The sequence below is a fragment of the Crocuta crocuta genome, unplaced genomic scaffold, assembly GCF_008692635.1.
Source record: "Crocuta crocuta isolate KB4526 unplaced genomic scaffold, BGI_CrCroc_1.0 scaffold282, whole genome shotgun sequence".
NCBI lineage: Eukaryota > Metazoa > Chordata > Mammalia > Carnivora > Hyaenidae > Crocuta > Crocuta crocuta.
This window is the reverse complement of record NW_027529174.1, coordinates 6,113,663-6,141,412: the sequence shown is the minus strand read 5'-3', so window position 1 is coordinate 6,141,412 and position 27,750 is coordinate 6,113,663. Positions and strand designations below refer to the sequence as shown.

General features: G+C 37.1%; 1 protein-coding gene across 3 annotated transcripts in view; it reads right to left on the bottom strand.

Annotated features, from left to right (window-relative positions):
- The window catches only part of FRYL (FRY like transcription coactivator), a 268,402-nt gene that overhangs the window by 184,868 nt on the left and 55,784 nt on the right, over positions 1–27,750 (bottom strand). For all 3 annotated transcript variants that reach the window (XM_077757811.1, XM_077757813.1, XM_077757812.1), the window contains exon 3: positions 16,533–16,662. The gene's annotated coding sequence lies outside the window, so the exon portion shown is untranslated. The remainder of the gene's footprint in view (positions 1–16,532; positions 16,663–27,750) is intronic.

The following is a 27,750-nucleotide window of genomic DNA, read 5'->3' as shown; positions in this document are numbered from 1 at the left end:
AATCTTTATGTTTAAGCCCAAAAAAGAAAATAGATTAAAATCAAAGCAACTCTGGTTGACCAAGGATTAGGACACCAGTCACACCCACCTGGTTCTTTCCCTTACCTGAGGACATCTGCCAAGAACCCCTGAAATACCCAGAGGGCCCCATGAAATACTGAAATTGTTCATCAGATAGTGGAGAAGAGTTGTGAGCAGGAACAAGGCCAGACAGACCGGCAGACAGGTCAGGAGATCGTGTTCTCCTGAAGTCCCCGCATAGAAGTTGCTGAGGTGAGAGACAATGACTAAAAACATAAATAGTTTACTTACAGGAATCAGGAAAAAAGCAATAAAGACAGGAATAAGAAGAGAGATTCCAATTTTTCCTACGAGATACTTCTTGATGTATTTGGTGACTGACAGGACAAAGAAAAAAGAAAGTAAAGCTGAAATCTCAAAGGTGAACCCTAGGTTTAGCTGACTGCGCGGATCGTGGCACTAACCATGGGATGGCGAGGGGCAGGCCACATCAAGAAGAGTTTGGGTTATATAAATCTAAAGTACAAAGATAATGTCAGGAGTACAGATACGAGGAGGATACAGAGACAGAAGAGAAGTAGACAGACAACTCACCCCATAAGCTCTCTGACTGTCTTTTCCATTGATGAGGAGGGGAAATGAATTTATTATTTTCAAGTACCTGCTAGCCAACAAGAACCACAAATTAATGGATACAGCTGTACTGAAGAAAATTCAAACCAAAAACAAAAAATAATAAAATAAACAGAGAGAGAGAGAATTCAAATACAGCACTATGAGAGAGCCAACAAAATGAACAAGTCAGTAATGAAGGGACTCTGATTCCTGAAACAGATCAGAATTCCATCATGATTTCTGGGTAGTATGGTTTTCAGGTTACATCCAAATTAATTGCTTATTTCAGAAATGTAAGCCTAGTTTCTGAATTAATAGTCATAGCTATAAAAGGATTTCTAATAAAGATACGTTTTATACAAATGTCACAGACTGGACCAATGCATCAATATATTCACAAATTAGCAACATAAAATCTGTAAAGGAGCATTTTAACTGAACTCTATAGTTTGGGGTATGGCTACCTATGCAGCAATTCTATTACTTGTGTGTGCTCTAAGGTACAATTACTGTTACCTTCCTGACACGGGGTATTTATTAATGGTTCAATTTATTTCTAGCTTTTGGCTTAAGTTATTTTTACACACTTTACACATTAAAAAAAATTGCTTCCTCTGCTTAAAATGAAACTGTCCAGACCCTGTAATCATATTTTCTTCCTTGCCTTCACAAACCATACCAATTTGCTATCGTTTGGTCCAATGCTAAGATATTATTATTTCTTGAATGAGAAGAAAACCTGTTTATGAATATATTTAAAATTAATTCTTGAGGTCCTATTTTGGATATCAGAAATTATTTTCAATTGCCTGAAATGATTTTTGAAGATACTGTTAAATAAAAGCCCAGAGTCCCAGAGTTAGAGGCACGTGGGTGGCTCAGTCAGTGGAGCATCTGACTTCTGCTTGGGTCGTGATCTCACATTTAGTGAGATCCAGTCCCGTATCTGGCTCACTGCTGTCAGCACAGAGCCCACTTCAGATCCTCCGTCTCCCCCATTCTGCCCCCTCTCCTACTCATGCTCTCCTTCTAAAAAATGAAAACATAAAAAAATAATAAAAAAGCTAAAAGCCTAGATTTAATTTTTCTATTCAAAAGGCTACTCATTATTAGATTTGTATCTTTATCACGATACACAAAAATGTACATTCACTGCCCCAAAAGAAACTAGAATTGTCAATACTAAGATACTTTCATTGCCAGTACATATTATACAGATATACTGGGAAGAAAAGGGCATTATGTGCATTATATTTGGTAAATCTGACTGCAAAAGACAGATAAGATTCTATAAGCTATGAACAGGGTGAACACAAAAAGACCAAAGCAGGACTCTGTGAGCACAAAACAGGCCTTATTAATGACAGGCCAGAGCAGAGACATAAACCATAACTAACCAAGGTCTACGGAGACCGATGGTCACCTTATCCATGAAGCACCCACTACTGAGTAAAGGCTCACCATTTCCTGCCAACGCTTGCCTTTCTGGATTTTTCCTGCACTGTCAGTGACATGTATGTTTCCATCAACTAGAAGTTTTTGTTATTAAAGCCACCTTTGATATCCTTCTTAGTTTTACAACAAAGGGGTGAGTCAGCAAGGCTACCATAAAGTAGAGGAGTGGAAACCGGGAAAGGAAAGGAGATGTCAATAAACTGCACAGGGAACCAAATGTACAGACAAAAACCACACTTTGCAAGGGGAATACCAGTAGGAGTAGGAAGAAAAGATGAAGAGATTGTCCAGTAGAATTAAATGAGCAAGCCCAAAACAGAGAAAAATATTTATGTATGGGTATGCTTAACATATACTATACCAAGAGGAATCTGGAAAAATCTACCTTCTTAATATTCTTGAAAGACCCACTTTAAGCCTAGTAAATAAGAACCCATGTTTTTATAAGATCCATAGGTCATTCTCAAGCACATTAAAGCTTAAGAGGACTTATTTTAAAATATACTAATATAAAAATATCATTATCTTGTTTATGCCATCTTTAGTACATATCTATACTCATTTGAAAAGAAAGATCAGGAAAGTCCGGAGGCCTACGCAATAAATCTTCTGTATTCCTTACATAGAACTTCTCAGAGGTTTTTTGGTTTTTTTAATTTTTTAAATGTTTTTCATTAATTTATTTTTGTGAGAGAGTGAATACAAGTGGGGGAGGGGCAGAGCAAGAGAGGGAGACACAGAACATGAAGCAGGCTCTGGGCTGTGAGCTGTCAGCACAGAGTCTGACGTAGGGCTCAAACTCAAGAACCCTGAGACCAGGACCTGAGCCAAGGTCGGGCACTTAACCAACTGAGCCACCCAGGTGCCCCCAGAGGGTTGCCTTTTTTTATTTTTTTAATTTCTTCATCAAGTAGACTAAAAATATATACGAGCTTATACTTCTTCTTGAGAACAATATAAGAGACCATCACACAGCTTACCAGGTCTGTAACAAATCATTCTTTAGAAACAGAAAAAGCTATTAAAAAAAAAAAAAACTAAGAAAAAGAAGAATTTAGAATTTAGGTAAGGTAACTATAATTTACATCTGTGATAATGAAGTTATTTTGGATTCTTTAACAATTTAAATGAATAAATCAAATAATGACAGAACGTTCAATTTGCTGATACAGAATTTAGAAAAACAGAATTCTAAACACAGGCTAATCCTCATCTTAATTGCCATCTTTCTACAAAGAATCACCTGAGATTATGTAGTTACCTTTACAGTTAACTTAATCTTTTAAATAAAAAATAAAAAGACTAGGTTTAATACATTTGATCATTAAAATAAGACGAAGTGTGTTTTCTGTCCACAAATGTGGCGAGAGTGAGAGATGGGAGGAAGGTATACTTATGGCCTAATGGACAGTGAGTTCCAATCTGGAAAGGTCTTAAGCAAAATGATTGATGAAAACAACCATTTCAGAACTCCGTATCAGGACAACTAAGGGCATACAGGAAATGTAATAAGCCAACAATTGTTACCTTTAAAGAATAAACTTTCTGGCCTTCCACAAAGAGTCACTGAATCACAGATTTGTTTGTTTGTTTGTTTAAACTGGAGAGTTTGAAGATCACATAATATAATCTGTTAGATCTTAGATGAGAGATAGAACAGAAGCCCAGAGAAGACAAATGATACATGTGGATCCCAAATCAAGCCAACAAATATTTATTGAACACCTATTGCGGATAAAACACTCTTCCAAAGGCTACAGAAAATACAGGTAAATGTAACATTAGATCTTCAAATGGATTCCCTTCCATTCTCTGCTTCCCAGGTAAGTTACCTACGCGGAGCTCTCCAATGTCAGCCATATTCTTTTCTATATTCTAGTTAGGGGTTTGAACACTTTGGCCCACAGGCTAAATCAGGTTCGTTGCCCATTATTGTTAACAGAGCTTCACTGAAACACAGCACATTCATTTGCAGATCATCTAGGTCCTTTTGCCCCACAAAGTCATAGCGAAGTAGTTGTGACATAGACGTGTGGCCTGCAGAGCCTACAATGGTTAGCGTCTGGCCCTTTTCAGAAAAGGCTTGCCAGCCTATGTTCTAGATCACTACTTACACAGCTTGAGGATTTTGTTTGAAGCTACTGGAAGGTTAGTTCTGCCTCAGAAACCACTGCTCACCGAGATGGTTTGAAGGAAAAGCCAGTGTGCTAAATAGGGCCACTGACAGCAGCTCTCAGGAACAAGTAAAAACTTGCTCTGGTCCATACAAGACAAGAAACAAAGGAGAGCGGACTCTAAATTCCAACAAACATTTCCTAGCTGCTTACTAAGTACTTGGCATTGGGCTAAGCTCTGGAGCTACTCACATAAGTTAAGATCAAGTCCATTCATGAAGAATTCACCAACTGGTAAAAGAAACAACGCTTCTGTATTAAATGGGTAACAGAAGCTAGTGGACAATGAGTTGGAGCCCTGACACAGAATAATTAACTGAGTTGGGGGTGAGGGAAACGATTCAACCCCAAGGCTGATCATGCAGAGACCTCTGTGCNGCCCGAGGCCCAGTTCCAAGACCAGGGAGAGACGCTTAGATCCACAGATGCCTCAACCCAACGCTACTGGCTGTATATGGGTGGAACTACCCTTGGCCTGTATGCTGCTTCCTGAATTATTGTTTGTTTAACTTTTCTAGTGTATTTCTTTAGTTACATTTTAAACTTATATTTGGCTTCAGTCATCTTTACCTCTCTTACTGAGCTCTTTGTAAACTTCATCTTTATTGTCTATTTCAGTGTCTTCTGACACAGATGTTATTTATTCTCTTACTCATCTTTTTTTATGCCTTTATGATTTCAGGATGTTTTGCCTAATATTTATTTAGTTATAGATTTTTCTTATCTCCTTTGTCTCAATTATCTTATCCTAGACATAGTATCTTCGATTGATAGGAGGAATTGTAATATTTTAACAAGTGTCACCACACCAGTACTCTGGATGAATAGTTCTGTGATTAGGAAACAACAGAGTACATGGGGACAGAGAGAAAGCTATTCCAGGCCCCTTAAAAAGGGAGGCAGATACATTTTTATTTCAATTAAGTTTCCTGCAAGTCCTTTCTAAAGGCCAAAGTAGTAAAACCCTGGCCCTAACTCAAGCCATACTTAACAGTGCCAATAAAAAAAGGGGGGGGGGGGAGCAAACCATATGAGACTCTTAACAACAGAGAACAAACTGAGGGTTGACAGAGGGAGGGAGGTGAGAGACAGGCATTAAGGAGGGCACTTGTGATAAGCACTGGGTGTCTGTAAGAGATGAATCACTAAATTCTACTCCTGAAACCAATATTACACTCTATGTTAACTAGAATTTAAAGGAAAGACACACACACACACACACACACACATCCAAGTAACAAGGGGACATCTAAAGCAACCCTTCTATGAAACATTAGGCTAACTTTAAAAACAACCAAGAGAAACCACAAGGTCATGCTGCTGCACTAACTTCTAAAAACCTCTGTATGGGAATCACACACTCACTTGGCAGGGGTTATCTGGACAAGCACACGCTGTGGACATAGAAGGAAGCACAGGAAAAAGTGCTGCAGCTCGAGCTCCTGTGAACTGTCACGTAGCTAGCTGTAAATCACAAGCTAATGTTTCTGGAATTGTGCACAATAAAAGACCTAGATCCAAATTCCTAGAGTATTTTCTATGATGCAATGATCCAAGGATACATTCTAGTCAGATGTGATTCATCTACCTACAAGTCAAAAATCCAACTCTTTTTAAAAATAAAAAAGGCACTGTGTATTATTAAACTATGTGTCAATCCTGCTGCCATTTTTTATAATCTCAAAAGCAATGCTACAGAAGAAGCTATCACTCAAATGGATAGGCAAGGTTAACTGGCCTAGAGAGAGAATGCAGACCGGTCAAGGACACGCAGCCAGGGACCACAGGACCTCAGCTCAGTCAGGATAGAAGCCCCACTCCAACTCCTTCCAGAGTATTCACCGCCCCTTTCCTATCATGCCTGTGGATCTTCCCAATAGCTCTCCTTGATCATGAGAATGCTCACAGATCCAGACAAGGTATAAATATAACACCCAGTAAGGCTTTTCTACATCCTCCAATGATTACGGCCGGAAAAGTACTCCAAAGGCTTTTGTAAGTAAGGGACCCTGTTTGATTTCATGACACTACGAGAGCCCAATGCTTCCAAATCCCATTTGTAGAAGCAAGAAAAATTCCTGAACTCCTTCACACATTTACACAGATTATCATCTGGGTCAGGCCAGAAATTCTGGAGCAGACTGATTATTATTTCGAGCTCAGGTTCTTCGAGGACATCCCTTTGCCCAACATTCCTTTTATCACATTTGAATTCCATATGATTCTCTACTCTCCTTAGGTCTGTTCTCACTACAAGCATGAGAAGTGCCAGGAGGAAACCTCATCTCAATTTTCTCCCAGCACTTTCTCTAACCTCCCTATTAATAGTCTCACATGAAGATTTAAATCACTCTTTACCTGGGGCGCCTGGGTGGCTTAGTCGGTTAAGCGTCCGACTTTCGCTTAGGTCATGATCTCTCGGTTCATGGATTCGAGTCCCGCATCGGGCTCTTTGCTGACTGCCAGCTCAGAGCCTGGAGCCTATTTCCGAGTCTGTGTCTCCCTCTCTCTCTGACCCTCCCCTCTTCACGCTGTCTCTCTCTCCTAGAAATAAATAAAAATATTTTCAAAAAAAATTTTTTAAATAAATAAATAAATAAATAAATCACTCTTTACCCATCTCGTTCCCTTCTAAAAAGAAACCGGCCTGCCAGCCCAATACAGGGCAAATCCAACAAAAATGACCCATTCTGGACATACAAAATCTAACGACTGAGAGCTATGGCTCTACAAAAACAAAACTGAACACAGACCACTTATTAAATAGGAAATCCATTTAGTCAAATATAGATAGCAGTCTTTAAAACTCAACCAAGAGGCATGTGGAATTTTATAGCAAGTGCTACATTTTGCTTTGTCCCTGCTAGGGAGCTGTGCTGAATACCTCCAGAGAGGCATACAAGTATACTATTTAAATGTTTATTATCCCATGGAGTCATTAACACTTCGTAGTGAAATGGAATGGTACCCCAATGTGTGTCTCTTAATTGTTTTTGCAAAAGTCACGTGAAGCGGCTATTCACTTAATCAGGCTATGTAACCAGAGTGGTATAAAAATAATTATCAGCTATTCATTAAACTGAAACACAGGGTCTCAAAGAGTAAGGCTTTATATTGGAATTAAAGTGTTTTTTTCCTATTGAAATACAGCTCTTAATTAAAATGAAATCACCAAAAAAGGATATGTTCTTTAACAGCACAATTAAATTTGATAGATGCATCACTCTTTTCAAAAATAGATTTCATACATAAAGATTCAACAACATCAAACACCGCAATGAGATGGAGTACAGGGAACAAATGCCTGACTTTAAAACACTGGCCACCATTTAGGAGCTGGAAAACCTAAAATAATTTGCTTAACTCTCTCTGAAGTCTTAAAACTCTGTATAACAACCTCTCTCACAAGGCTTTCAGAAGGACTCAGAGAACATTTGCTCATGCAACCAGTATTTATTGAGAAGCTATTACGTTCCAAGCCCTTGGAATACATCAGTAGGCAGAGCAAACTCTATGCTCAACTTAACTTCTACTTGAGGGGGAAAGAGAACAGGTATGCACTAACCAGGCTGAACAGAACGGACCACTTAAGTTATGGCTAAAACAAAATAAGGAAACAGTGCCCAGAATACAGAAGGCGCTCAAAAGCTTCTTCCATCCCTAATGTTGATATATACTCAGTCCCGTTCAATGTGTCATTACCTCTGTTCTTGGTGAATTATAAAAACAGTCTTATAATATATTTACACTCACTTATTCTTGACTCCAAACAGAATGAACAACAAAATTAAGGTTGATTCCATCAGAATAAAAATAACCCAATCTTGGAGATGCAAGGACTTTGCAGCTGTCACAACAGAAGCCTGTGGAAACACACTGCCTGATTCTTAGGATCTGACTCATGACCAAGCCTAACAGTCATTGTTCTTCAGTGGTCAGACAACGTCTATTCTCAATCAGTGAAGGGCATTTTCTCCCCACCAACTTTTATGCCTGAAGACAGATATTATGTATGCCAATTCTACTAATATCTAATCAGTGAAATCAGTCTTTGATCACATTAGAAAACTCTACACCAAAAATATATGGATATTTAAGCACAGTTATGAATAAGATTACATCCCGTGAACATCTTGATTCCCCCTTTTTTTTAATAAAGGATTTGGGACAAATAATAAACAGTTTACTTCTTTAACAAAATTGCAACATTACACAACTATATACAGCAGAGTTCTTTTACTATAAATTATAACTATTAGCTAATCACTTAATCGAAAAATTGCCATTAAAGTTGGAATCAGGGGAAACAAAGATCAATAGGTCCACTAAAGGTTTTATTTTAACTTAAAATACAAAATCCATGGCTTATCCCCTGGCATTTTGACATACGGCCCAAGTCCTTAGGGTGAATTTGCTGATCACAGCATTGTCTGTCTTGTCTAAAATCCAACCCATGTACATCATCTATGACTTCCAATTTCAATGTCTTCAAAGTAGAGAGGGAAGTTGAAGGCATCTGATGGAAAAACCCTTCCAATCTTAGACACTTCTCCGACTTGCATGTAATTCAAGAGCAATTTTTTTTTTTTTAGGAATTCACTTTTATGGAGTCTGACCAAAGCAGTCAACCTTGTTTACACCAAAACAACCCCTTCTTTTCAGTCTCATACTTCACTGAATTATGTAATACCTAATTAAGTTACATGATCACAATTACAAGCGTAATTGGCATAAACAGGTTTGGCTTAAAACACAGCCAACCCTTGGTAAAGCCCACACAACTCGACCTGCTGCAAAAATGGTGGGAAAGGCTTTGGACACTGTGCAATGTCGCACCACAGGCATCTGTAAATAGATGTTACAGAGAAACAGGATTTCTGGTAAATCCAGTGCATTGTTTTTAGAATTTCTACAACATTCCTAAAATACTATGTCGATTTAATATTCAGAGACAGTTAAAAAAGGAAAAAATTTACCAAAAGTAAAGAGAAATGTTCAAAACATCAACCCTGAAAATACCTCTAAATCCTATGCACATTTTTGTTAAGGAAACCCTAAGCATCGATAAAAGCTTCTAGAGTCAAAAGAACCAGGAAAATTTCTATATATTGCAGGCTGGCTTACTCGCAACTGATTCTCTCACAAAAGTATAGTTATTGATCCATATTACAATCCTGTCTAACATCCCTTAAAATGACATTTTTCATTTTGAGTTAACAAGTAAACAACTTGGTAACTGATCCAAGTACAAAGAGAAAGTCCACACTAGTTTCTCTCCAAAGAATAGTTCCTTCTTTGCATTAGTGATATGAAATCTCTTGATAGCCTTGATATCTCCTTTTATTACACGAACAAACCTGTAACACCCCTTAGAACTAGACCCAGTCATATCTGCATGACTTCTGGCTAAACTACTGCATTATCTCTATCCCAGAACCACCAGTAAACAGGAAGTAAAATTCACTCATGCCGACTTGCAAGCAACCTATTTGCAGGCGGCTGGGAATCATGTGTGTCTTATTCTTATCTACGATATAAATTTAGTATCACATCTTGAGATTCATGAAAAGGAATTTGATCAGTAAACTAAAATTTAAGAACCAGACATTTTAAAACCAAATCTCTCTACAGAAATTGCCAAAGAAGTCCTGTAGATTAATTTTAAGTCAATCCATAAAACTGAATTTTTTTTTTAAATTTTTTAACATTCTTATTTTATTTTGTTAAGAGACCGAGAGGGACAGAGAGCGAGCAGGGGAGGGACTGAGAGAGAGGAAGATACAGAATCCAAAGCAGGCTCCAGGTTCCAAGCTGTCAGCAAAGAGCCCGATGTGGGGCTTGAAACCACGAACTAGGAGAGCATGACCTGAGCTGAAGTCAGACGCTCAATCAACTGAGCACCCAGGTACCCCAAGGTGAATTTTATTCCTGAAGAGAAAAACTGGGCTACAGTTATTCCACAAAGAACCTGAAGCCTCTGAACTTTCAAACAACAGATTCTTTAGTACCCCATGATTCTGCTTTTCTTTTGACTGTGATTGGTAACAGGACACATACGATTGAAAATTCTTAATCACTAACTTGAGTGCTTATTTGCAAATTAATATAAATTACAAATCTCATTATTATACTTTGTAATGTGTGTGCTGTGTTCAAAAATGTGTAAAATAGTCTTTAAAAAAAAAAACCATATTAAACTAATGGACATAGCATATTGCATTTAAGCACCAAGTCCAACCACGCAGTCAATGGTACAGTAAGGAAACTAAGATGATTCAAGACTGAAAGGTAAAGTAAAATTTTAATAACTTAAATCACTGCACATATAAATATATTAATAGGTTTCATATATGCATACACTGCTGAATACAAAATTAAGGGCTGAATGACTTACAGATTTTAATTTAAATATGTATGTATTTGTTTGTTTATTTATTTATTGAGAGAAAGAGAGCACACACTAGTGGGGGTGGGGCGCGGGGTGGAAAATCCCATGTATGCTCCACACTGTCAACACAGAGCCTGTCCTGGGGCTCCAGCCCACAAACCAGGAGATCACAGCCTAAGCCAAAATTAAGAGTCAAATGCTTAACTGACTGAGCCACACAGGTGCCCCCACAGATTTTAATTTAAATTAAGATGAACTAACCCATCAGTGGCCTCACCACTACTTCATCCACCCAAATAAGAGCAGAAAAATGACTTCTAACCAGTACATCATAAAGGCCAACATAAATTTCTCCTGAAAATTTAAAATTCCTTCTTTCTTTTACACAATTGATATTTTTAAAACAAAATATATATAGTTCCTTATAAATATGACCCTTTTTTTGAACTGACAAGAAATACAAAAAAACAGGGACAAGCCCTACCCTGGGGAGCTGAAATTGAGAAATTTATGAAAGGTAACATAGCACAGTGTATTAAAATTTAAAATGCACACAGAAATTAATAGTGAGAAGTAATCATACAAAGGTATAAACTGATTTTATAAATGAATATTTGTTACATAATCATTTCCAATAATTAAAAATTAAAATCATTCTAAACATTCATTAGTTTAAGACACTGATTGAATAAATTATTATATCCACACAATGGAGAGCACTTTAAGTGAGACAGAAAGATGCTTAGGATGTATTAAATGAAAAACCAAGTATTGGAGCAGTTTGGATAGTAAATCTCATTTTTAAATTCTATAAATAAAAATGTGTATGTGCATATTAAAATATGCATAGAGAATAGCTATAAAAAACAAAGTTCTAAAGAACAAAAGAATGGATGTATTTTTTAAACAAAATGTAACTGGCTTCTCTAGTGACACATAAAACTCGTATCTTAATTTTCATTTACGTATCACATAGGTCGTACCAGTAACACTATTTCAATAAGTATAAAACTTGTTCATCAAAATATTTTCCAAAGATCACCAAACTTTTTACTTCATTACTGGCTTTATCTTGATCCATACCATCAATATTTCTCCATCTAAATTCAAAACAAAATTTTGATCTATCAAAAATTTAGATCAAATATGCATTTACTATATTAAACATTAATATTTAAACTTGCTTTTCAAAATAAACGCTTATGCTCACTAGAACTATATTTATAAAAGTCGTTTTACTTTCCTAAAATATTTTAAAGAATTGAAAATAATACATTTTTACTTTACCTAATTGCTGATGGTGGTGTTTGTCATAATTACTGTGACAGAAATGGATTCCATCTTTTCCATCTACAATCTTCTCTGATGACAGCAAACTAAGACGTCTCATCTTAAGTAATCTTGGGGAGCTTTCCCGAAAACTATCCCTAGTGTCCAAAACCACATCTCCCGAAAGAATGGGAGGAACAACTCTCTTTAAAAAATCCATTTGAAGGTCCTTCTGCATTACTAGATCCACAAGCATATAGAAAGATGTTTGCACCAGCTTCCTGATGAGAAGGGAAGGTACACTATTTGTGTCAAAGAGCAAAGAAATGTCATGTGTACTTAGGTGGTGCTCAACGCCAGCAGGTCAACTCCCAGCTGTTCTGAAGCTGATTTGTTAGACATTTGCTGTTCGTACTGATAACAGGCCAAATGGCGATAGACCATGAAACTGCACTTCATATATACATATACACGTACATATACAATGGGTGTTAACGGCAATATTGAGACCATAAAATATCTAGTGTCCACTTGGTTTACCATCTAGACTTTGAAAACCTGTGCGGTGATCATGTTAAGGCAAATTTACTTTCATCTGAGGCGTGTCTTTCTTTTAAGGAAACTTCCAACAAAAGAGCAAAATAGTAACTTGTATTCAAAGATAATTCTTATCATCCTGAAAATTTACTGATCGCCTCAGAAACATCAAGTTTTACGGGCCATTATAAGGTGTATTTTAAAACTCTATACTGTATTGTGAACACTCCAGTGTACTTTTATTTTTTTTTTATTTTTTTAAAATTTTTTTTTTTTAATGTTTTCTTTATTTCTAGGAGAGAGAGAGAGAGACAGCGTGAGCAGGGGAGGGTCAGAGAGAGAGGGAGTCACAGACTGAAACAGGCTCCAGGCTCTGAGCTGGCTGTCAGCACAGAGCCCGACGCGGGGCTCGAACCCACGAACCGCGAGATCATGACCTAAGCGAAAGTCGGACGCTTAACCGACCAACCCACCCAGGCGCCCCTCCAGTGTACTTTTAAACACAAAAACTTCTCCTTACAATCAATCATAATTATCAATAGCACCAATGAAAACATTGGCATGAATGACCAAAGAAAGATTGGTAATTTAAAAATACGTGTATCTAAGAATATAAAGTTGAAGAATTTAAAGTATATTTAGTTCTATAATCCCAGAAATCAACCTTACATAATAATTCCAAATGACTGAGCATTCTAAATATTTTAAAATAGCAAAAGCAGATGAGCGTATTGTCTTCATGTCATCCAGAAGCATAACAAAATATGCCAGGGCAAGTGCCTACGTAAGACTTTGAGAACTGAAATTAGAATCTTCTTTTCTCCTTTCCTTTGCCTGCCCTCTGGTGGGGTACTAAGTAAGCAGAAAATAAAAATACAGAAGTATCAGATAAGGCGTAAACTCCCTAAGTGATCAAATTTAAAACTTCGAAGGATATACATGTTGATCATAAAAAGTAAATAAATGTAATTCACTCAGTGAAACACAAGTACAATCTCCTAATATTCAACATGAAGAAAATAATTTATGTGTTTTAAAAGAGGAAGCATAAAAGAGTCTAAATAGATATCAGAAAAAATTATAATGTAAAGGAGCACCCAGCTTCCTCAGTCAGAAGAGCATGTGACTCTTGATCTTGGGGCTGTTACACTCAAGCCCCAAGTTGGGTGTAGAGATTACTTAAAATTTTTTAAAAATCTAATAAAAAAACTATAATGTAAAAACAAGCAAATTTCTGGTCCTGTATAGCTGAGTGTTTAATCCTGATTAAACACTTATTCTACACATTAATTATAAAGTCAATTATTTTTTACTTTATTCATTTAAAAGCTAATAATTGAAGGTCTCTACATGCAAGGCAGTAAGTAATATATCAGTAAAGTTCAGGGAAATTTTAGATTTATTAACACACATCCTGTCTCAGGGAATCCTACAGTGAAAATAAGGGAAAAACATGAAAATCAAATGAAAGACTAAAAAAGCAGGACCATACTTACTAGAAAACAAGTTGACTTTTAAAAATTGCTTCTAAGATGCTCTCTTAACCCTTGGGCATAAAAAGGTTAAAAAGTCATATACAAGAGCCTATTCTCCACACACAGAAAAACAACAGGTTGGAACCATAACCCATACGCCTCAGCACGGAGAAGCTATCACTGCGTCTTCCAGGATCTTCTTCCCGCCTCGCTCATAGGACCTCATATTCTTTACAACTCCTGTTAGTGGTTCTCCTTGGGTCCTGAGGCAGGTCCCCCTTATCATTATGGAGTCCAGTAACAGTGGTTTATAACAGGCTGATTACAGAGGGCAAGTTACCTCCATATTTGCTCAGGATACAGAAGACAAACACCTGTATCTCTATTAACCCCACTGTTCCAAGTTGCACTTTCAACTGGGGAAAGGACAGGCAAGGCTTAGGTGTTACAGAAAAAAAATAATAAAAAATAGATTCTCAGATTTCTTTCATTCCATAAATGTTTGCTGAGCAGATTTACATTTGGCCTGTGCAAGGGCATTGAAAACATGTCTCTGTCCCCAAAGAGCTACTATTTACTTATGGAGGGTAAGAAATTCTCACAACTACAGTATTTCCTGTAGGGCTGGCCAAAGCTTTGTTAAGTCTGAACTGCAATTCAATTTCCTCTACCTAATCTGCTTCCTAACCTCCTCTCTTCACAGACATTGATCCCTAATGAACATCCTGGAAGCCAAACTCCTTTTCAGAATCAGCTTCAGGAAGATCCATCCTGAGACATACAGCAAGGGAAAAACGAGGTATTTCAGTGACACGACTACCCATTACTAGCTAATGTGCAAGCAGGAAATGTGATAAAGCCTTGCTGCATGTTGATATTTCTAAGATCTTTGGTTGGTTATCACAAACTTCCAACTCCTACCACAGTAGTTGGGATTAAAAAATTATAGGAGGTCCTTCATCAAAATAAAAAGCTTCTGCACAGCAAAGGAAACAATCAGCAAAACTAAAAGGCAACCGACAGAATGGGAGAAGAAATTTGCAAATAACATTATCAGATAAAGGGGTGGTTCCCAAAATCAATAAAGAACTTATCAAACTCAACACCCAAAAAACAAATAATCCAGTCAAGAAATGGGCTAAAGACATGGGGCACCTGGGTGGCTCAGTTGGTTAAGCGTCCGACTTAGGCTCAGGTCATGATCTCACGGTTCGTGGGTTCCAGCCACACGTCGGGCTCTGTGCTAATAGCTAGCTCAGAGCCTGGAGCCTGTTTCAGATTCTGTACCTCCCTCTCTCTCTGACCCTCCCCTGCTCATGGTGTCTCTCTCTCTCTCTCTCTCAGAAATAAATAAAACATTAAAAAAAAAGACATGAACAGACCCTTCTCCAAAGAAGACATCCAGATGGCCAAAAGACACATGAAACGATGCTCAATGTCACTCGTTACCAAGGAAATATAAATCAAAACCACAATGAGATACCACCTCATACCAGTCAGAATGGCAAACATTAACAACTCAGGCAACAACAGAATATGGTGAGGATGTGGAGAAAGAGGATCTCTTTTGCACTGTTGGTAGGAATGCAAACTGGTGCGGCTACTCTGGAAAACAGGATGGAGGTTCCTCAAAATGTAAAATAGAACTACCCTATGACCCAGCAATTGCACTACTAGGTATTTATCCAAGGGACACAAGTGTGCTGTGTCAAAGGGACACATGCACCCCAATGTTTATATCAGCACCATGAACAGTAGCCAAAGTATGGAAAGAGCCCAAATGTCCATTGACAGATGAATGGATAAAGAAGATGTGGTATTTGTAAAAAATAAATAAATAAATAAATAAATAAATTTTAAAAAAGATGAAAAAAATTAAAATAAAAAAAAGGAAGATGTGGTATATGCAGACAATGGAGTATTACTTGGCAATCAAAAAGAAAGAAATCTTGCCATTTGCAACTACATGGATGGAACTAGAGGGTATTATGCTAAGCGAAATTAGTCAAAGACAAACGTCATAGAACTTTACTCATATGAGGGCCTTAAGATACAAAACAGATAAACATAAGGGAAGGGAAGCAAAAATAACATAAAAACAGGGAGGGGGACAAAAACACAAGAGACTCTCTAAATATGGAGAACAAACACAGGGTTACTGAAGGGACTGTAAGAAGGGGGATGGGCTAAATGGGTAAGGGGTATTAAGGAATCTACTCTTGAAATAATTTTTGCACTATATGCTAACTAACTTGGAGGTAAATTTAAAATAATAAACAAACAAATAAATAAAAATTATAGGAGGTCTTGGTTGGCTCAGTCAGTTAAGTGTCTGACTTTGGCTCAGATCATGATCTCATGGTTTGTGAGTTCAAGCCTTGCATCAGCCTCTTTACTATCAGCACAGAGCCCACTTGGAATCCTCTGTCTCCTCCTGTCTCTGCCCCTCCTTGGCTCACACACACATGCTCTCTCTCAAAAAATAAACAAACATTAAAAAAATCATAATAGAAGCTGGTGGCTCAAATACAGCATTTAAAAATCTCTTTAAACTTCACAGTCACTATTTAGCTTTTAGAATATTTATTATAATCTTACCAGAGAACTCAAGACCGTAATCTCTTGGTGGTAACGTGACTCATCTAATCCTGACTGTGGGACTCTTGAGCAGTTTTGAGTTAAGCATTGAGGTGTTAATCATCCAAGATTCAAATAAATGGCTTCAGCTCTAAAGAAAAAGAAAATACAAGATTTATACATTAAGACGTATTTATAAGTACATTTCTGTTGCTCGTGTCCATCTTTATTTCTGAGTATATTATAGAGCAGTGTCACCTAGTGCTCCCAGTATCTTTTCAACAATGTTGCATTAGATTTTTTCTAAATCTTTATTACAAAAAAATTCAAACTAATTCAAAATTACTGAGAATAGTATAATGGCCCCACCATTATAAACTCCTCGTCAACCATGTTTCATTGACATCTCCCACCCACCCCTCAACCCCTCTACCACCACTCTGGATTATCCTGAAGCAAACTGCTGACATTATACCACTTCATCTGTAAATATTCTGTATGTGTCTCTGTATAATAAAGATTTGCTTTTTCCAAAAAACTGCTAGAACTGATTCATGATTTCAGCAAAGTGACAGGATATATAATCAATGCACAGAAATTGATTGCACTTCTATACACCAACAATGAAGAAACAGAAAGGGAAATCAAGGAATCGATCCCATCTACCACTGCGCCAAAAATTATATAATACTTAGGAATAAACTTAACCAAAGAGGTGAAAAATCTATACACTGAAAACTACAGAAAGCTTATGAAAGAAATTGAAGACACAAAAACATGGAAAAATATTCCATGCTCATGGACTGGAAGAACAAATATTGTTAAAATGCTAGGGGGCGTGGCTCAGACAGTTAAGTGTCTGACTTTGGCTCAAGTCACGCACGATCTCGCAGTTTGTGAGTTCAAGCCCTACATCAGGCTCTGTGCTGACAGCTCAGAGCCTGGAGCCTTCTTTGGATTCTGTGTCTCCCTCTCTCTCTGCCCCTCCCCCATTCATTCTCTGTCTCTCTCTAAAAAATGAAAAACATTAAAAGTTTTTTATTAAAAAAATAAAATGTTGATACTACCCAAAGCAATCAATGCAATCCCTATCAAAATAACACCAGCATTCTTCAAAGAGCTAGAACAAACCTAAAATTTGTACAGAACCACAAAGGACCCTAAATAGCCAAAGCAATCCTGAAAAAGAAAACCAAAGCTGGAGGCATCACAATTCCAGACTTTAAGATGTACTACAAAGCTGTAATCATCAAGACATATGGTACTGGCACAAAAACAGACACTCAGATCAATAGAACAGAATAGAGAACCCAGAAATGGACCCACAAACATATGGCCAACAAATCTTTGACAAAGCAGGAAAGAATATCCAATGAATAAAAACAGTCTCTTCAACAAACAGTGCTGGGAAAACTGGACAGTGACGTGCAGAAAAAAAAAAGTGGACTACTTCCTTATACCATACACAAAAATAAACTCAAAATGGATGAAAGACCTAAACATAAGACATGAAGCCATCAAAATCCTAGAGGAGAAAACAGGCAAAAACTTCTTTGACCTAACCTGCAGCAATTTCTTAACAAGTCTCCAAAGGCAGGAAAACAAAAGAAAAAATGAACTACTGGGACCTCATCAAGATAAAGGGCTTCTGGGGGCTCCTGGGTGACTCAGTTGCTTAAGTGTTCAACTATGGCTCAGGTCATGATCTCACAGTTCCTGAGTTTGAGCCCTGCATCAGGCTCTGTGCTGACAGCTGACAGCTCAGCCTGGAGGCTGCTTCAGATTCTCTCTCTCTCTCTCTCTCTCTCTCTCTCTGCTCCAACCTCACTCGCTCTTTGCGTCTATCTTTTTCTCTCAAAAACAAAATAACATTTAAAAAAAAATTTTTTTAGGAGCACTTGGGTGGCTCAGGTGGATAAGCGTCCAACTTTAACTCAGGTCATGATCTCAAAGTTTGTAGGTTCAAGCCCCACATCAGGATCTGTGCTGAGAGCTCAGAGTCTGGATCCTAGTTTGGATTCTGTGTCTCCAAAACACAGAATTTTAAAACTTTTTTTAAAGTTTTAAAAAAAATATTTTAATATAAAAAGCTTCTGCATGGTGAAGGAAACAATCAGTAAAACTAAAAGGCAACCGATGGAATGGGAGATGATATTTGCAAATGGCATATCAGATAAAGGGCTAGTATCCAAACTCTATAAAGAATTTATCAAACTCAACAAGGCCTAATATTTATCTTATCTACAGAGAAGTTTTGGGATACATATTTTTCAAAGTCCAGTGACTGAAGGAGGCATGGATTATGAATTATTATGTAATAATGTGATGGTTACTAAGAAGGAAGTGGTCATTTTACTATATATAAGAACTCATGTAATTGTACACATTCAGTAGCGGCATTTTTCAGTAAATAGGTCACATTTTAAATCTGGCACTGAAAACTCAAATTAACCTTCATTTTAAATTATAACTGGTTTAATATTTTTTCTATTTAATGAATTTAATCCTCAACCCAAGAGAAAAGACAAACTACTCTCTAAAATATTATTTTTGTACTTAACCTTAATTTAAAATTCCTTTAGCCAAGTTAGAAATATGATAGTCCATTTGCTCACAGGCATAATCAACTAAATCATGACTAAAACCAAATCTTTGAAGCCCCAAAAAAAAAAAAAAACTGGTAAATATGAATAAAACACTAATTCATCTGCATCTATTCATAACAGATATCATTCAGACCTACTGGAAAATGTTTTTAAGACTTTTTAATGTTTCTTTGTTTTGGAGAGAGAGAGAGCAAGCAAGAAAGAGCGAGTAGGGGCAGAGACAGAGGGTGAGAGACAGAATCCCAAGCAGGTTCTGTGCCATCAGCACAGAGCCCAACAGCAGTGCTCGAACCCACGAACCATGAGACCATGACCTGAGCTGAGATCAAGAGTTGGACGCCCAACCGACTGGGCCACTCAGACGCCCCTGGATTTACTCGAATTTTTAACTGCCCCACCAAATATTTCTGAACCTGTTATCAAAATGATATCTACAACTCTGCCATAATTCTTAATACTTTATCATCATCTTAGGTTCATGATTATTTTTCCCTCAAAGCAAATAAAGCTCTTATTTGCAGCAGATCCTTTCTGTCCATAGTGGGGAGTACAGTCATGCTATAGTCCATATTTAATGAAATTTAAACTTCCACTTCATCTTCTAGGACAAATCACAAAACCAGTTACTACTGGAGTACAAAGCAGTTTCAGGAAGACTACAACTTCAAAGAGGTCTGATTTGTACCAGCACGCCCAGGTCTTTCATATTGCTTCACTTTTGAATGAGCTTCTTGTTTGGATGTCGCAAGAGCTAAAAGCCAAGCTTTTTATAAAAATATGTTTTCTCTTCTTGTAACCATACTGTCAGGGCTCTGTGTCATTTTAAGACTTCCCAAAGTCTGTCTAGCATCTCCAATACCTCCTCAATAGATACATAATCTTCCTATTTCCAACCTTCACTTTGGTCACCCCAGGAATTAGTTGGTTTATACCTCCCTGACCTTCTTTATGGGTTATAATCATTTTTAGCAGGGGCGGCTTTTATTGTTTTTGTTTTGGTTTGGAGTTTCTTTCTGCATGTCAGTTGTTTTTTCCATCTTGTCTCCATATATATTACTTAACGTGGACTCATTTTAATTTTCATTTCACTTGATTAATTTAAAGTGTATTTCATCTTCAAAAAGAGTAATTTCTATTGCTACTTTGATACTGCTACTTTTCACATGGCTCAGGTCAAACAGGTTAGGTAACTGTGGTCATGGTATACACGTAATCAATGCTATAGTTTCTTATTCTAAAAGAAAAAGTCATATAAACAAGAGTAACATGAAGAGGTCAGCTGGTATTTAACAACACTGAAGAGACTATAAATAGCCAAATAGCAAAAGTTTGAAGGGGCAAGGCATAAACCTGCAGCAAGAAAAATGATCTAGAAGCTTCCATAAAGAAAACAATGGCCCAGCTCTGGTGCTTGGGAGGATCTCAGGTCAAACGGGGTCCTCCAAGGACAGCCTTGTTTCCCTTCAGCCCAAAAGTAAAAGAGAAAGTTGATGGCACATTAACCTCTCTTCCTTTCTGAACAGAATTGCTACAATTATAAAGAACAGAAATCTGCAAATTGAATGTATCATAATTATATCTTAATTCAAGAGTCTTTCTTTCATAGAGAAAATAATAATCTCAAACAAACAGAGCAAAACAACTAAGAGTAAATGAGTCTCACTGATGTTCATGATGGTATTCTCAGTACTTGTCCGTATACCTCATAATCTGAAAAGGAGAAGAATACAGTTGTGGTTTCTAGCACAAAGTAGATTTGAACTCCACATGCAGAATAACTTAATTATTACATAACTGATGAAAAGGCTGCTTCATAAAGAAAGGAAGTCCCTGCTCACTGTTTTCAAGGCAAAGGTTGTTAGAAAATGCTATAAAAAAAGGGTTATCCCACTGGGTAAGAAGATTAGGCTAAGTTACTTCCAAGAGGCCAACTTGACACTCTAAATTTGACTTCAGGATATATTTTACACAGTTGACCCTTGAACAACATAGGGGCTAGGGGTGCTGATCCTTGCATAGTCAAAACTCTGCATATAATCTGATTCCCCAAAAGTTTAACTACTAATAGCCTGCTATTTGATTGGAGGCCTGATAACAGCTGGTTAACACATATTTTGTATGTTACATGTGTTATATACTGTATTCTTACAGTAAGGAGAAAAATGTTAAGAAAATCGTAAGAGAAAATACATTAACCGAACCGTACTCCCTTTATCACAAAAATCCACATATAAGTAGACTAGCACAGTTGAAACCTGTGATGTTCAAGGCCCAACTGGACTTGTATACAATAATGTTTCGTGACTAAGAATTCATTAAATTTCAACTAAAGAAAGAAACCAGACTGCAAGATTCGTAATCTATGAGGGCACATTCTTGCCCTTCTATTAAAATTATTCTGGGAATCTCACAAGGCCTCTTTAAATGATGTAAAAGACCAAAATGATGTAAATGTTCTGACAGCCTTTTAGAATAAGGATGCGATCATTTTCAAATAAATTTAGAATAATCACAGCTCCTATTCACAGTAGCAAAAATAATTATGGAAAATATAAAAATCCAGTAATTTTTTAAATCTGGCAGAGATCTTACAAAGTATGAAAAATCTACTCACATATGATCAAAGGCAGGCAGCAGTTACTCAGATATCTTTTATGTCTGATTGGTAAAAATCACTAATATAAAGACCTTACAATCATCCCTTAAAGAAAACTGATGGTTCATAAAATCTACAGTTCCTGTCACCGTTCAAGTTTTAGAAATTCACTTTTTCCCTTATCTTGGAAATGCTATTAATGGAGTGCATGGGTGGCTCAGTCGTTAAGTGTCCAACTTCCACTCAGGTCATGACCTCACAGTTCATGGGTTCAAGCCCGCATCAGGCTCTATGCTGACAGCTAGCTCAGAGCCTGGAGCCTGTTTCAAATTCTGTATCTCCCTCTCTCTCTGACCCTCCCCTGCTCACGCGCTCGCTCGCTCTCTCTGTCTCTCTCTCAGAAATAAATAAAACATTAAAACAATTTAAAAAAAAAGAAATGCTATTATTTTCACAATTTTTAAAACGCGCTTGCATTTTACCCTTCTGTCATTCTTTTTAACCTTCTCCTAAATTTCAATTTTAAAGAGTACAGAAACTTATTATGCTGACTAATGTACTCACAGATTACACTCTTATCACCTGCGAAAAAAATGCTGTATAACGATAGTGAGGTAAAATAAAGCTTCACTGCAAAAATCTAAATTTCTTGCTGATAAAACAATGTTCTCTGTAGGTAAAATTGTCCACATCATTTTCATTTTACATTTTTATCCAGAAGAGCAGTTGTTATCACACTAGTTGAGCTAATGAAAACAATTAGCAAAATCTTCCATTCAACAATTTAAGGGGAAGTTTTGTACAAGGTTTCATTCATGAATGAAAGCAGCATCCAAGCACAACATTTTCTAATATGCTGATGAATGAATATGTATGGTTTAAAACTTTCCTATTATATTTCTATGTTGGCATAGGAAAAAAAAAAAAGAAATTTAATCCCAAAATTATCACATAAATATTCTCCCTACTCATCTAGATTTAAACACCAAGAGAAAAATGTTAAATTTTTTTTTTAAAATGTTTTATTTCTGATAGAGAGAGACAGCGTAAGCAGGGGAGGGTCAGAGAAAGAGGGAGACACAAAATCTGAAACAGGCTCCAGGCTCTGAGTTAGCTGTCAGCACAGAGCCGATGCAGGGCTCAAATCCACGAACCCTGAGATCATGACCTGAACCAAAGTCGGACGCCCAACCGAGCCACTCCAGCGCCCCGAGAAAATCTTTAAATAAATGTAGAAGCAAACCAGTAAGATAAATCTCACTAAATCTGGAATGTATTCCAACCTCCGAGTTCTATAAATCTTATGCAATGGTTTCTAACTATGCCACACATAAATGTACAGAAATTGTACATTCAACAAATATCTACTGGGCAGACCTACATGCCAGGAACCAGGGACAAAGGAGTGAAATAACCAGACAAAAATCCCCGATCTCCTGTCAGGTTTACACTCGGACAGGGGCTTGAGTTTTTTCCAGTCATTTCTTTTGATAATCTGAAAAAACTGCCGGAGGTCTCTCCTTCCAAAATGCTCATATATACCTAATTTTGCAACCATACAAACCTTTCCAATCCAATCATTAATCATGGGTTAAGAACCCCTGATAAAAATCCTCCTTGTGTTTATTTTCTATCTGCTGTTTATAGTAGCTTCATAATTTACTATCAAGAGTAGAAAGTAGTACTTTTTCTCCGTGAAAATATTTACAGCCTTCAAATTTCAATGTAATGTTTTCTATTTATTCCAAATGTATCTCTCACAAATTTTCAGGCTGCCAGATTACCCTTTATCAATATTGGTCTTTCTAGAAAACTCGATCCTAACGTCTTTGGGAGCTTCAAAAGGGAAAATTTCTGATTTCATTAATTATTCTCTAGATCCCCTTAAGTTAAAATCCCCCTCCCCCTGCACAAATCTGTTACTCTTTGAACCAAAGTCACTTAGAGAACAGTAAGAACACTTACAGTCTTCTTTGGAAGAAGATATGCTCAAGAGAATGACAATAAAACCTAATTACTTAACAGAAACCATCAGCTAATTAACCGAAACTTTTTGGTTTCACTTGTCACAAAAAGAGAGTGACTCCTTAGAAAAAAACGGGAGTGGGGGACAGAGGGGAAAGTCTTTTCTATTTAAAAATAACAGTTTCTAGGGCCATTATAGTCTCTAATCAATGTGTTGTACCTTTTATATCTATTAGTTTTGAAATTACACAATGGAAATTACAACTAATTATGACCCTGGGGTCCCACTGGGTAAAATATCAAAGAAATTGCATGCAAATTTAATAAGAATATTTTGTAAATTTTTATGAAACACTCTGCAATAAAAAGGTTGCTGGGCTAATCCAAGCTTTAAGTTATTCAGAAAAACAAAACAGTAAATGGCCACAAGGTCATAAAAGTAAATGGCCACAATTTAAACTCCAAAGTTGGTCTTTCCTATTTTTTTCTGCTTACAGTCTCCAACAGGCTTAGAGAGGCTGACTTTTAGAAGAACAACGAAGAAAGCACAAATCTCTTTTGATGATTAGATGACCTATTTCTCCCAAGTGTATAGCCCAAAAACATCTTAAGTTTAAGGAGGAATGATCATCTGTCACATGCAATCTCACAATTTGCATCAAAAAGCCTTTAAAATGTTTCATATTCTTTGATCCAATAATTCTACTTCCAAGATCCTTTTTTTCTAGGAAGATAATCAGAAATGCACATAGATTTATTTATTTGCAAAGATGTTCACTGTACCATTATTTCTCTGAGCAGAACGCTGCAGAGAAGGCACAGAACAAAGCACGAGTTGAAAACAATCATCAGAAAAAAAAAANGAGGGGGGCACTTGTGGGGATGAGCACTGGGTGTTATGTGGAAACCAATTTGACAATAAACTATTTGTAAAACAAAAAAAAAAGAAACAAAACAATCATCAGGGTTGTGAGTTCAAGACCCACAGCTGGTATAGAAATTACTACAAAAAATAAACTTAAAAAAAGCAAAGAGTAAATGTAGAAGGACAGAATCAAATTGTCAAGGTACTCAATCTCTCCATGCTTCCCTTGTCTCATCTACAAAATAAAGATAATAAAACTTCTTATGGCTATTATGAGAATTAAGTGTAAAAAATGAAAAATGTATGGGGCACCTGAGTGGCTCAGTCAGATGCTTAACTAGCATCTGACTCTTGATCTCGGCTCAGATTATGATCTCACTTGTAGGACTGAGCCCCACATGGGCCTCCGCGCTGAGCTTAGAGCCTGCTTAAGATTCTCACTCCGTCTCTGCCCCTCTCCCCCATTAAGCATACTCTGTCTCTCTCTCTCTCTCTCTCTCAAAAAGTAAACAAACATTAAAAAAACAAAATAAATCTTAAAAAAAGATGAAAAATGTTAAGTGACTGACACAAAGTATTCAATAATGTTTATTGTTTTTTAACTTAAATCATATACACTGACAGATGTGCAACACTTCAAAAAAAAAAAAGTAATGAAGAAATAAAACCCACTCATACTTCTAACAGCTAGAGATAGCCACTACTAGTTCATGGTAGTATCCGGGTTATCAGGTCTTTCAATATGCACTAGATGCTTTCTAAAATTGGTGTCACATTAGGGGCGCCTGGGTGGCTTAGTCGGTTGGGCGTCCGACTTTCGCTTAGGTCATGATCTCGCGGTTTGTGGGTTCGAGCCCCGCGTCGGGCTCTGTGCTGACGGCCGGCTCAGAGCCTGGAGCCTGTTTCAGTCTGTGACTCTCTCTCTGACCCTCCCCTGCTCACGCTGTCTCTCTCTCTCTCTCTCCTAGAAATAAATAAAAAATATTAAAAAATAAAATAAAATTGGTGTCACATTGTATCATTTCTACCAATTACAAAATATTACAGTATTTTGCAAATATATTATGTGTATTTAATCATTTCACTATTATTGAGTGAGGTTCTTCACTGCTATAAATAATACTGTAGTAAATATCTTAATTGGCAGTCATTGTACACATCTTTTAATTTCTCTCAAAAAATCTAGAAACAGAATTTTTTTTTTTTTAATAGTTTATTGTCAAATTAGTTTCCACATAACACTCAGTGCTCATCCCCACAAGTGTCCTCCTCCATGCCCATCCCCACTCCCCCCACATCCATCAGTCCTCAGTTTTTGTCAGCATTCAAGAGTCTCTCATGGTTTGCTTCTCTCCCTTTCCCCCACCATTTCCGCCCTTCTTCTCCCCCTTGTTCCTCCGTCAAGTTCCTCCTAATCCTCCTATACGTGCAAACATATGATATTTGTCCTTCTCTGCCTGACTGATTTCGCTCAGCATAACACCCTCAAGATCCATCCATGTTGCTACACATGGCCAGATTTCATTGTTTCTCATTGCCATGTAGTATTCCATGGTATAGATAAACCACATCTTCTTGATCCATTCATCTGTTGATGGACACTTAGGCTCTTTCCATGTTTTAGCTATTGTGGAGAGTGCTGCTATGAACATTGGGGGACATGTGCTCCTATGCATCAGCATTTCTGTATCCCTTGGGTAAATTCCTAGCAGTGCTATTTGAGATAGAAACAGAATTTCTATCTCAAATAGCATGAAATACACTTGGCTTCAGACCTGTGCAGAACGTAGACGCATCTGATTGTTGAGTTCAACTCATGTCAGAAGATCTAGCCCTGCATTGGGCTGTACACTGACATTGTGGAGCCTGCTTAGGACTCTCTCTCTGTCCCTCTCTCTCTCTGCCCCTCCCCTGCTTGGGCTCACTGTCTCTCTCAAAATAAATAAACAAACTTGTTTTTAAAATGCCGATCTGGGGGCGCCTGGGTGGCTCAGTCAGTTAAGCATCCAACTTCAGCTCAGGTCATGATCTCATGGTTCGTGGGTTCGAGCCCTGAATCAGGCTCTGTGCTGACAGCTAGCTCAGAGCCTGGAGCCTGCTTCAGATTCTGTGTCTCCTTCTCTCTCTGACCCTTCCCTGCTCATGCTGTCTCTCTCTCTCTCTGAAAAATAAATAAAACATTAAAAAAAAAAAAAACAAAATGCCTATCTGTTCTTCCTCTACATGCGCACTTAAAAGCTATTAAACGGTTTTTTCATTGTAACCTATTATTTTTTGGTACAACTGTTCATCAGGTATTTTGCTTTCCCATTTAGCCCGTTTATAGAATCTCACTTTTCCTTTATATCACTCTAATATTCCAAACACAATTGAAGTGTTCAGAACTTCAGTACCTTCCCCAAAAGGTTGAGTATGCTACTCTATAGGTCAAGAACTGGAAGCCTCTGTCTTTCAGAAATACATCCTGAAATATTTACACATTTCATGACCAAGGGATTGCATCAAAATAACTAGGAACTGGAGAAAAGAGTGAGTAGAGGTAACAAAGACTTGATAAATGGTGAAGCCGAAGAATGGGCACATGAACATTCATTCCACTATTCTCTGTTTAAATATTTTTTAAACTATCTCTGGTAGGAGGAAGCTTTAAATCTTTAAAAGATATGATTATTAAAATCAATAAAACAATTATAGTTTAGCTTGTACCTTAGGTCTTACAGAATAACTTAATGATTATCAAAAAACAAAGCAAGACCAAAAATATTTAAGCCAAATTCAAAAGTGAAGTAAACAAGTACAGTATTTAGAATCTCTCAATTACACTTGCCAGTAATTCCCACAGATAAAAACATACTACAATGCCTTTTTCCAAACCATGGCTTCAGCATACCATGCTGATTCTCCAAAACAATATTAGTATTTATATTGTGCATTACAAGAATACAATTATGCCTCTGTATGTGCCCACATGAATATTTGATAAGTAGTTTTATTATGTATGAGTATTAAATAATCCAAATTCTCTTGGTGTTTAAATCACATCTTGGTACTAAGTTAGGCACATCATAAAACAAAACTGACAGATTAACAGATCCACCAAAGTGGGGTTTTTTTGTACCCAGAGGCAGTGTAATTTAAAAAAAAAAAAAAACACCTACCTCACTGCTTATCTCTTATTCACATGAGCTGTGGTAAAATACCACCTGT